Genomic DNA, 13,250 nt, shown 5'->3' with positions numbered 1-13,250 from the left:
TTATATATATTCTAACTGCAACGACTGAAACTTTTGGGTTTGTTTTTGTGCTAATAGCGGGAATGGAACGTTAATTAGATGGCCAACCTTAGTTTTTATAATTCGAATGGTTTGATCGTGTCCAACCTTGGTTAAGCATAGTCTATATAGACTTGTAGCTTGACTTTGGCAAAATAAAATATGGCCTCGTACACAGTACTTTAATTTTATCCGTATAAAATTAAATGTGGAAGTAGCTTGATGAGGCACATAATAATGTTTTACGATGTTGGCAAGCGGCAACTATATATTCTAGGATTATCGGGGTATTCACTTGTTCTCAGCTTATGTCACAAAGATTACTTTTTGAATGTATCCTGAATACAGGTCTGAATTTTGGTGATCTACCGAAATAATCCTGTGAGCGAAGTTGCGTAGTAAGGAAAATCTCACATTTTATATGGTCTGAGTTATAGAAAACCACATGTGTAAAGACATATAGCACAAAACCACATGTTTTAAATTTATGGTCTAAATGATTCACAAAACCCCACGTTTATTAAAATCTAGATTAATTTCAGCATATGTTAAACAATATTTTAAAGTAGTGAAGATTTAAATTATCAGTCCAAGTCAAGAACTTAATAATTACAAAATTCGTATAAACTCTACGAATTAGAATTTTAAATAAATTCGTGCTCAAATGCATAAGGATGGGGTTTGTGAAACTTTAGAACCATAATGCACGGGATTAAGTGTCGCACGTCTTCAACTTTTACCTAAAACATGGGGTTTTTGAATTTTACTTAAAAAAAAGTGTTAGAAACAAAGATTGTTACAATGGATGATGAGAAACTAGGGTCCAGATCTTCTGTTATGTGGAAGTAATTCTCGATGTGGCGAATGACACATACGATTTGATTTCCGATCAACATGGTTTGAACCCTGTAATCGCGGCACCACGTCTCTTCTGGTTATTAACCGTGCAATTCCCGATTAATCTCATCGCGAAGGTTAATCCCTGCATGCGAATCGAAGAACACTAGCGGAAATAATGTAGATTGCAACTGAATATGTGAATGATAAGGATATCAAAGTTGGGGTTTTATAAACTAAACTAACTAGTAGTGAAACTGCAATGACAGAAATAATCTAAGTAAAACCTAACTCTAAACTATGATGGCTACTGGATATGTATACATACATACATATATACACATACATACATACAGAAGTTAAATTGCACCGGTTCTAATAGTTGGGGGTCGAGATATTTGGTATTGTGGTTGAGGAATACAAATTAGATTTGACGACTAATTAAGGGAGTCGAAGTGAACTTATTATGTGTTCTCCACACCGGACGATCGTATAGTTAAGTCCACAAACAAAATAAAAATGCTGGAAGCACATTAGTGCTACTAACGGCCGAATACTTGGGGCAAGTCTGTTAACCAGCCCAGCACTATATCAGCAAATCAAGACATGGATTGACACAAAATGATATCTCATTCAAAGCCCATAAAAGTCACTTCACCAAGCCGATTAACGGTTGCAAAATTTTAGCCAAAAAAGGGAAAATCATCCATGGAAAAATAATACTTGATACCTCCTTTGATCAAGAAAGCATCTACCCAGCCACGTTTTGCAAGCATGATTAATTTTCGGCAAAATTTGTTACAAGATATACAAAAATGGTGTAATTAGCCAGGGGACACGGTAAGAACACGTATTTGCCGTAAGACATTGCAAAAAAAAGTAATTAGCTAATAGACACTCGCACCATTATTTTATTATTTTCGGAAGAATAGGTTAGAGAAACAACCATTAAGGACAAGTTTGCACTTGGCTCAAATGAATCCAACGTGGGCCCCACATTTAAGCCCCTCTCCCTCCCTCTTTCCATATGGGAGGGCGGACCAGCGAGACAAGGCCCCTTCGGCCGGCTGAAGGTAGGCGGTGGTGGTGGCATAGCCGTCGGTGGTGACCACGACAAAACTCTCATAGATGCCGTTTTTAATTTGTCGTCACATATTAGGTTTTTTATAGTGTTTATTGATATGAAAAAAAAACGAAGAGGAAGAAAACACGAAATACTATTGGTCCAATTATTAACAGTGAGATGAAAAAGATGTATTTGTATTAAAGAGGTCTACTCGACAAATTCTTTTGGATAAAACTACGTGTTTAGGGACGGCGGGAGTACCTTTTATGCCATATATACTAGCATCAAATAAATAATGTCGCTTAATTGTTACATTGTCAATAATTAAGAAGTGTGATCCTCCTGTTGGAAGCTTGGGATAACCGGTCAAAGTGGTCCACCGAGAGCGGACACTGATGGCCCGGTCTTCGAACCATGCGTGCATCAGTACGCTGTTGCCTATCTCGTCGCGACTAGCGACGTTCTTCCCGCAGCACATACAGCACATACAGAGATGCGGACCAGGACTGTAAATATATACAATGCAAATATGCAATAGTTTTCTGGCTGGTCCCATCTCTTACTCAAAAACATATATTCATCCAACGCTGATCCAATGCCAATCCGGAATTGCTATACATATGACGCCATATTTCTTTCCCGTTTACAGTCAATTTTTTCACTGTGCAATTAGTTCAGAGATTCGTGCATGTCGAGACTCTAATGCCATCGTAACTACTACTATTGCTGATACTATCTCAAATCTCTAATCATTACGGAGTAAAAACCAAGATTCCATGCACAGATGGCAGCCAAAAGGACAAGAAAAGGAGAAGCGAAGATAGGGAACTCACCGTCAATGTCTGTTTTTAATTACACTGCAGTTACAGATATAATTACAGTATAATTGTACTATAGTTACATGTGTAATTCCTATGTAACTATAGTAGTTACACCTCTCTTATATACCACTTACATATATAATTAGTATGTAATTTTGGGATTTACATATGTAATTTTAGTTCTTACATATGTAATTTTAGGGCTTACATTGTAAATACACTAAAATTAGATATGTAATTTAGGGACTTACAATGTAAATACATGCCGACTATTTTTTAATAAAAAATATGACGCCATAAATATAACTACTCCCTGCCAATCTGGCACGCATGTCGCAAGCAGTCTCTGCCATCATTCTAAACGAACTACTACCATCAACTCCGTATCAGAATATAAAATTTTACGAGCTTAACTCGGTTTTTGAAAATAGATATAATTAAATGAGAAGAATTTGTGATTGGATAAAAAAAGAGTTAGGTAGATGGAGTGGGAAGAGAATTGGTGGACAAATTATTATATTTTGGCAAAATTAGTTACAGGACACTAAAAAAACGTGTAATTAGCCGTGAGACACCACAAAAACATGAATCGGCTGTAGAATATTGCAAAAGAGTGGTAATTAGCTATTAGACACCGGACATATTATTTTATTATTTTTAGTGGAAACGGAGAAACAATCGAAAAAAGCCAGATTGCCCTATGTAGGACAAGGATGTCAGCCCCTCCTCTAATTTCTTGTCCTCTTTCTCCCGACGATCCTTTACAACGGCCGGCGCGGCGCGTAGAGCAGTGCGTCTGGGTCAAGCTCGCTCGCCGTGTTGAACATGGCGGCACGCGCGTCCTTGCCGAGCTTGTCTTGGTAGAAGGAGCCGTGCAGCATCTCGTTGTTGACATCGTAGTGCCGGAACTTGCCCTTGTACCGGGTGAGCAGGACGTTGATGCGGCTGCTCACGGCGGCGAAGAGCTCGTCGGCGGGAAGCGCCTTCACCCACTGCTGCACTGCGTTGTCCACCTCACAGAAGATGCAGTGGCCGCGCACGCAGATGCCGTGTTCAGAGCAGAGCGGGAAGCTGTTCGACATCAGCCGCAGCCGCACCTCCACGCGTCCGCCGCCTTCACCTTCACCACCACATCGCGCTTGCGCACCTGGATGACGTACAGCATCACGCGCGACGCCGGCTTGGACTCGACGCGGAACGACCCGCCGATCTCGTACCACCGCTCGTCCAGCGCCAGGACCTGCCCGCCATTGAGCCACTGGCTGTCGACGGCGACGGCGACGTTGATGTTCTGCGGCTTGCGGTGGCGGTGGACTTGCCGGTGCTTCCCGATGACGCGGAGGAGTGCGTCGGCGTGGCGGAGCGCGCTCTGCTCGCGGTGGGTGCGTCGCCGCCGCTGCCGCCAACGTCGCAGGTGGGAGCGAACGGGACGACGGCAGCATGCGACGTGCCATTCTGCTACTGCCAGGTGAGGCTGAGGCAGCCGGCATGCGCGGCGCTGGCGGGGAGGGCGACGAGGAGGCTGGAGAGGGAGTGCTCGCGGCCAGGGGTATTTCAGTACTTTTAAAACTCTTTCTCTTTCCGTTTCTACTAAAAATAATAAATTAATGTCTCCAGTGTCCTATAGCTAATTATCACTCTTTTGCAATATCCTACAGCTAATTCACGTTTTTACAGAGTCCCACAGCTAATTACACTTTCTTTAGTGTCCGGTTGCAAATTTTACCTTATATTTTAGAACAAATTAAAAACCTAAAACTATTATATTTTGAGAAGGAAAAGTAATTATATTAGCCGGCTAAACAAAGCGCCAGCTAGTCTAGACTGGCCTTCTCACGCATCGGTAAGTTTTGCTACTGGTCTCCATTACGTCCTATAAAAAAATAAACATATTTTAGGACTACGGATCTGGACTAAGATATGTCCAAATTTGTTTTACTATAATATATAATATTTAGTTATATATTCGTTTTTTTAGCACGGAAGAAGTATTATGGATGCAGAACCTCGTAAGTACCGTTGATACAGTAGTGTCTAACATGTGAGTCCGAACCTACATATCAAACATCTCCTGCTAACTATCAGGACTGCAGACATTTACTTTAACCTCTGATCTTTTATATCTTTCATATTTCCATATCTACTACTTTCCCATTTAAAAATACAAGCATTTTTATTTTTTAGCAAAATATTAGGGTTAATGAAAATATTCCATGTAAGTCCTATCGGTGATCAAATTTTGAATTTTGAATTGTTTAGATTCCTCTTTCTAGCACCTGATTAATTGGCTAAAGTTGTATGGACTTTCTTGTATTGGATTGGGTGTCCTAGAAATGCTTATATTGTTGAAACGAAGATACTACATATTTTAAGTCCTATAAATGCTTAATTCCTACAAATGTTCATATTTTAAACGAAAGATATTTTGTAGTAAAATATTTTTCTATAAAGTAAAATACCTAAGTCAACTTTCGTGATCATCTTTATTAAGTGATTAGCAATCATTATTTTCTTGCTTGCATGTCTGTTCAAATTTTGTGAGAAGACATCAGTTATGTTTACTGTAGTAATTATATCTTGTTACTATGATTCGGTAGTAATATTATCGTAGAAGTGCAGTAGCACGATACATTACTGTGAAATTTATAGGTGTTACTGCACATTTTTAGTAACATCATGATTAAATTAACATATGGTAGTAACGCTACTAGTATAATACTACTGCTTGTGCATAGCTAAATTTTTAAATCTAAATCTTGTGCAAAATACAGTGCTAAAAAGTGCATGTGCATGGTCACAAGTTGACACAAGTGCTAAAAATACTTCTCTTTATTCATACAAAGATACATACTAGCAAGCCAATTACAAGTGAACTTTTAGAATTCCAATGTTTAAAAAACAATATCTCTCACACCTAATCGGATCACCAACGTCGCTGCATCCAATCGACTTATCCTCTCATCGAAAGATCGGGATACCCTCGCTCATATCAAGTAGAGATCAGGAAAGACGGTGGTAGCATGGAGGGGAGGTTGATGATGGCGGCAGCCTAGAAAGGACACGGACCAGAGCCACGGCGGCGACACAAGGGTGAGGTACGCAATGCCGACGCTGGCACGGAGGTGGAGGATGGGGGCGGGGGCGGCGTGAAGGGGAGGCCGAAGAGGGTGAGTGGACAGGGCCTTGATTGAGGTGTCCAAAACATAAGGATGATACGATGGCCTAGATCGAAGCTAATCGGACGGCTACGAACAGTTGTGTCACTGTTTTACTGTAGCAACGGGAGGGGCCACGTAGCAACTGGAAAAATAATAGGTTTTATATGATATTTTTATCCAGATATCTTCCAAGATAGAAATGTTTTATCTCTTTGCAATCATAAATTGCATCCATTTTTTGTGAAGAACAAATCAAAGTTCAAAACATTACTATGAAATTGTACACTTAATCATTATTTTACTATTGCCACTTTGCTTAAAACGTTCTAAGCTAGACATCATAAAAAAATATCCATGGTTCAAACCCTTACAAAATAAAATCAATTTGCATGCTTTGACAAAATATAAAAAGTACTTTGGACTATCCAAAACAACGTGTTCATTTCTTTACAAAAGGGAGGAGTGACAGGAGTCATCCATCACTAACATACTTTGATAGTAGAAGTCATCAATTCACATTTTGTTGCTGCTAAAGGGTGAAAGTGTATCTAGGCCTCCAACTTATTGTGGTAATTAATAAATGCTGGTTAGAGAGGACTAATCTGGTTTGTTAAGTTTGTATTAGATAATTAGTCCTCGTTATTGATGAAATGAATGGTTCCTAGTAGATCCAAGAAAACCGTTTCCTTTGCTATTGCTTTTGAGTCATATGAAAATCTCTACTATAAGGCCTTATTCGGTTAATCTCCGTAAGAGAGGGATTAGAGAGGATTTATTTCACATCTATTGTGGTGTTAAATTATTTCCCCTCAATCTTCTTCAAACCGAACAAGGGCTAAATGGATGCCATTTTTGAAACCTAAGGTTGGAAGTTGGTGCTCAAAACTTTTGCAAAGTTTTTTTTATTCTCTGTGATTTCTGAAAAAAAAAACTAATTGGGAATTTGGACGGTCGCATCGGAATATCTGACCGATCAGAAAATCCGATTTGAGCAAACTTCTGATCCTTGATTTGGTTTGAGAAACTTATTGGAAATTCTGATCATGTCACCGGAAATTCCATTTCGTCGGGAAATCAGAAATTTTGAAAGTTCTGAGTCACGGTTTGATTTTGAAGAAAATATTGGATATTCCGATCGTCAGACGGAAATTCCAGTAGTACTGGAATATCCCAAATTCTGTTTTTAACTCAGTCTGTGCAGGCAAAAACTATCTGAATATCCTATACGACATCCTATACGATTTGAGTTTGGAGTAATTAACTCAGGTGAATCAATCTCAAGATGCTGTCCAGGAATGCAGGGTCTCCACTCAGGACATTCACAGTGCGTCACTCGCATATGAGGAACCTCGTTGTACCACGTATTCTAGAACTACAAGTCCAAAATCCAAATTCTTCAAAGTACAAGTAGCTCTACTAGTAACCTTAATTTTATATTGCAGCCCCTAGTACTTTTTCTTTCAGTTCACATATTTTCGTTAATTTGTGTAGAGGTCCAAAATTTGCAATCAACACCCTTGAATCCAACAAAGAATATAATATCCCCTTTTCGCCCTCTCTCCCTTATCCTCACGCCCACCTCCTCTTCCCCTCACGCCGGTGCACCCGCCGCTAGGGCGGCGCCTCGATCTCCTCCCCTGGCTGGTGCCCTGGCTAGCGCCCCCGGCTGGCGCCTCTCCTCCCCTTTCTCGGCCGACACCCCCGGGCGGCGCCTCTCCTCCCCACTGCCAGCCCCTACTCCCCACATCAGCGGCGGCGGAGGACCCCGAGGCGAGTCTCGGCGACGGCGTCCATGTAGTGGCCTCGCACGGCCATGCGGATCGAGCCTAGCGTGGCTAGTAAGCTCCCAGCAGCGTGGATCTAGGTCGGCCTCACCAGCGGGCGCGGCTGACTACCCCAACCGGCGGTAGTCCTCGCGGAGCCGGGTGGAGCAGCGGCAGCGCTAGTTGGAGTGACAACTCGCCAAATCTCCCTTTCTCTCTGAGTTCGCCGGCGCCAAATCGATCTTCACCACCGCCGACGCTTTCCCCATCGAGCCTATGAGCTTCTCCGGCGAGGACGGCATCCGGTCGCCCTCCTCCCTAGGCGACGCAGCAGTGTGGAGTATGGGGACGACGACACATCCCTCTCCTCTTCTTTCTTTCTCCCTTGCTGCACGGAGCGCTAATGTGGGCCACTTATGCAAAAACTGACGATGAACCGGTGGCAAACTTGGGCTACGTGGTCTTGGCAAAGCTCCGCTGGTGGAGGAGGTGGCACCGAATATTCTGTTCGGCGTACTCAGGCTAAATGCCACATGAGAGCATTGTGAATGGCCTCATGAAACCAGACCTTGAAAGCCACAAGCCCACAACACCCTGCCCCTCAATGCACTTCATTCACCGCACTCACGTTTTCACCAAAACACCTGACCAGATCACTGACACCCTGCAGGGTTCACGCTCTGTACGATGGATCGACCACTGTAAAAATCAATCTGCCAAACAGCGATCCGGCCAGCCACACTGGTGGAGAAACTTTTTTACTCCTGGTTGGTACCCTTTTAGTCCTGGGTTTCTAACCGGGAGTAGTAATCCGGGACTAAAGATGGGCATCTTTAATCCCGATTGAAATAGCCGAGACTAAAGATCCATCTTTAGTTCAGATTGGTAACAACAACCGGTTTGGTTGTTGTTACCAACCGAGACTGAACAGGAGTAGTGGGCAGTCCAGATGATCCCCTTTTCTTTTTTTTTATTTTCTCCCGAATCGAGTGGCATGCACATCCCCAAATCAAACCCCAAATCCCCAAATCAAAATAACATCCCAACTCCACATCACAAATCTTAAAGTTACTTATACTCACAAATCAAATACATCACAAATCCTAAAAAAAGTACAAAGCAAATCAAGTACATCACAGATTATATATCTCAGATCCATACAAATGTCCAATGAATTACAGATTATATATAAAAAAAATGTCTCGGATGTGAGGAGGAGGAGGCTTGGATCGGATGTGAGGAAATTAGAGAGGGATTATCTTATCTCTAAATAGCTGGATGGGAGGGAAGGAGGGGGAGTAGAGGGGAGGAGGAGGAAGGGGAGAAGGGAGAGGAGGAGAGGGGAGGGGACGAGGAGGCTTAGATCGGATCTGAGGGAATTGGAGAGGGACGATCTTATCTCTAAATATTTAGTCTGGAACTTAACCGATTAGAGATGGGAGTAAATATATTTACTCCAACCGGGACTAAAGATAGATTTTTAGTCCTGGTTTGTAGTACCAATCGGGACTAAAGATCTAAATAAACTTTACTCCCGGTTGTTACTACCAACCAGGACTAAAGTGATAATCTTTAGTCCCGGTTGATACTACCAACCGGGACTAAAGATCCTCAGCCTCCTGACATGACATGGCTCTGACAAAGCATAAACCGGGACTAAAATGATCTTTAGTTACCGGGACTAAAGATCAAAATTTTTATAACCGGGACTAAAAATAATTTTTAGTCCTGGTTTTTACTAGAACCGAGACTATTGTAGAAATCAGCTGACCGAGCAAAGATCATTTCTCCAGTAGTGCCAGACCAGACCTTTAACCCTTCCTCCGTTTCACAGCCACGCTCACGTATCAGCTACCCCGGATGACTGGTGATGAAATTGGTGGTGCGCAGCGAAGCAAAAGCGTCCAGAATCCAGAGGGATTTAGGGTGGATTCAGGTGTGGGCTCCGATATCACCATCAACCAAGCGCACCGGGAGGGGTCCTCCCCTACCCGGCGGCAGCATGATTGCGCAGGGCGAAGTGGCCGGCAGGGCAGGGCAGGAGGTGTGATGGGGCGTTGATGGATATGACCTCCCCCTCCCGGGGGTCACGTCGTTGCAGCGATGCGACGGGCTCCCGTCGCCCCTTTTGGTTTGGGTTTATTTGTGTAGCGGTAAAGCGTATTTGCGTTTTTTGCAATGCCCTCTTGAATTGGTTTCATCTCTTGTTATTAACAGTTCATCATTAAGTCTAGCTGTCGTACAGCCGTAGTAGCTTTGCTAGAATAGGCCTGACTGATCAGAGTGTTTTGTTCAATTGTTGCAATCATGGGTGGCGGACGCACCTGCTCATGAAAATACTATGTTTTAGGGGATAAGAATAATGACATGGGAGTTATCTGAAATACTACATGATCCCCCCCTCTCCCCACCCACACACACCCTTTTTTTTAACCAGGAAACAAACGTTATTTTGTTTTTGAAAGAAACTGTTGGTCAGTAGCGGCCCGACTCAAATAGTGTCAAGCATAAAAATGTAATGTTTAAATAAAAAAAATGAGACGTTATAATCTATATGGTGTTATCATTCCACTTTTCTTCTCGTTTTCATCAAACAAAATTTTAGTATATTTTCTTTCTTTGGTAAAATTACTATTTGATAACTAGTCAACATCTCGTATGTTGGTGCCAAAAGTATAAATATTAAAATTTTAATCATATACCAAATACATCGGTTATATTGAGAATCATAGTGACTTACCCTCTATCTCAAAAAACCTTACGTTTATATACATTTCCTATTAATGGCAGTTAGCTGATATCCAAGACAATATCAGTCGATTGCCTCATTCGTCGGATTATTGTCATCCGATGGTCCATGACATGTCTTCTGCCTCCAGCTGAATCAACTTTTATATCTCATTAACTATGTGCTGTCGATCAATCACCCAACCACTAGAGACGATGTTAATTGAAGAGGGGGAGAAAACCGATGACTTCCTCGACGAGCCATATGCCGCCGACGCCCACACCTTCAGCAAGCTTACTTCATATTAGGCCCAGTTTAGATAAAAACTTTTTCTTTAAACTTCTAACTTTTCCATCACATTAAAACTTTTCTACACACACAAACTTCTAACTTTTCCATCACATCGTTTTAATTTTAACCAAACTTTCAATTTTACCATGAAGTAAACACACCCTTAGGGTTTTGGAATTGGAATTGGAGATGCACAATTTTTATTATGGTGTCCAATCCAATCTAAATTCTTTGAAATAAAGGTTCAAGGATGATTTTACTCTACATATGTTTAGAGTAAAAGAAGTAGAAAGACCTATTTGGAAATCATGAATAAACACAATGATGTAGTAGCATTGTAAATTATTTCCCTTTTTCTCTTTTTATATATATATAGAGAGAGCAAAACTATTCTACAACCGGGGTTCTATACCCCCTCCCTCCAAAAAGCCAAACCCACCACCCCTCCCTCCTTCCCAAGGTCTAAAATCCACCTCCCATATCAGTTAAAGGGTGGTCAAATCCTCCTCGCGCTAATCAGACCTCGGTCAATCCGCCTACTAACTTCCCCCACCATGCATCTCTTCTCAGCTCTCGTCGTGCATGAACGGTGCAGTAACATGATGGCCATTGTGCACTAACACTATGTTTTATATATAGTAACAACGCTCAAAAATAGTTAATATATAGTTATGACGGATCTACTTTTGATAAGTATTTTTTTCTAGCATCATGGTACAAACGTTTTTTTAAAAAAATAGTACAACACGTGAGAGATTTTATTCTTCAAAGATTCACTTCATTGGAATTCGACTCTCCACAAGCGGTAATACCATAGCATAGCATTATTATTTCTATTGTCTGTTATGCATTACTGCAATCCCATCACGACATTACTGCAATAGTGTAGTAAGGACTAAGTTTCAAGTAACACAACATGTTACTGATATTTCTTGATAATGTTACCGTAAGAACATATGTTAACAACCAACACTACTACGTAAAGCATTTTTCCGTGTGGTCAAAATGATTTTTCCGTGCGGAGGATTTGTCCGTCTGCACCCAAGTGTCTGGAAAAATCAATTTTTTTTCTTACGGGTGGCCCAACTGTATGGGATAATCATTTTCCCGTGCGGTCCACTTATCCTGTGCGGTCAAATTATACCGCCCGCATGGAACAAAAGAAAACCAAAAATAAAAAAAACGAAAATTGTGGGCCTGCACGCAACCGGCCACCGCAACTCGTCGGATCTGGGCGGGGCCCGTTCGTCGCTGCCTCGCCGGTCGCTGCCTCGCCACTCCCGCCTGGTCGCCGTTGTCGCTGTTGTGCCCGCCCGCTGCGACGGCGAAGGTGAAGGTGGCGCTGTTGGGCCGCTGCGGGGAGTCCGGGCGGCAAAGCCAGTGGATGATGGAGGCGGCCTCGCGGACGCGGTGGCGCGAAAGGAGGTGCCCTAGGAGCGGCGTGGCGAGGGGCAGCGGCAAGGTGCGGAGTGGGTGGTGGCGGATGGTGGTGAGGAGGCGGCCGGCGGCGAGGACGTTCCCCGTAGAGACACAACGACGACGGCCGCTGCCTCGACGACGTCCGCCGCCTTGACGACGACGATGTCCGCTGCCTTGACGACGCCCGCTCGCCGCCTTGACAACGCACACAACGATAGCGTCGTCGTCGATGGAGCCGAGCGACGACGTGCGCGACGAGGACGACGACCAGGAGGTGGTTTCGCCGCCGCCTTCCTGTTCGGCGTCTCATCCGGTCACCGCCTCATCCGGTCACCGCTGCGCCCGGCCACCGCCATCGTCGGCCCGATAGAGGGGAAGGGGAGGAGTTAAGGTGGGGAAAGGTGTGGGGATGCTAGGTGTGTGGTTGGGAAAGGAGAATAAAAGGAAGAGATAAGGTAGAGAGAGAGATGGGAGTGGTTGAGGGAGAAAAACGGAAAAAAGGAAGAGAGAGGATGTGAAAATTTTGAAGTGGGTGGGAGGGAAAGGAGGGAGGTATTTTCCTGTGCGTACCACTTAAAAAGCCCACACACAAAAGTTGATTTTTCCGTGCGGTCCTCTTAAGTCCCGTGCGGTCGGATTAGGACGTCTGCACGGGAAAATCGATTTTCCCGTGTGGGCGACAGCCTAGCGCCTGTCCCCTTATTTTCCCGTGCAGTTCCACTTACGGACCGCATGGAAACAAAAGGGAGCGGCGTTCAGGAAAATATATCCTGTAGTAGTGCGAACCACCTTGCTTAACACTAGTCAAAACGAATCCATCGTATCCAATCTTGGTCAAATCCCTAAGTGGACGCAACATTCGTTTTGTGAAAATTGTGCAGTAACACTAGTGCTTGAACATATGCATTTTGTAGTAACCAAGCGAGTTACGACAGTTCCCTGAAAGCGTTACTGCTAAAAGGAAGGGGGAGTATGTAGATGGAGGGAGGAGGCTGGTTTTCTTGAGGGGAGGGAGGATAATTTTCTGGGAAGAGAGAGATATATCGGGAAAAGATAGAGCAGAGGGATCATGAGGGGCAAAGAGAGATTGGGATTATATTTTGGTACTACAGTATAATTTTGTTACTATATTTATTTCACGATGTTAAT

This window comes from Oryza glaberrima, chromosome 6, assembly GCF_000147395.1.
Source record: "Oryza glaberrima chromosome 6, OglaRS2, whole genome shotgun sequence".
Taxonomy (NCBI): domain Eukaryota; kingdom Viridiplantae; phylum Streptophyta; class Magnoliopsida; order Poales; family Poaceae; genus Oryza; species Oryza glaberrima.
Note: the sequence above shows the minus strand (reverse complement) of the source record.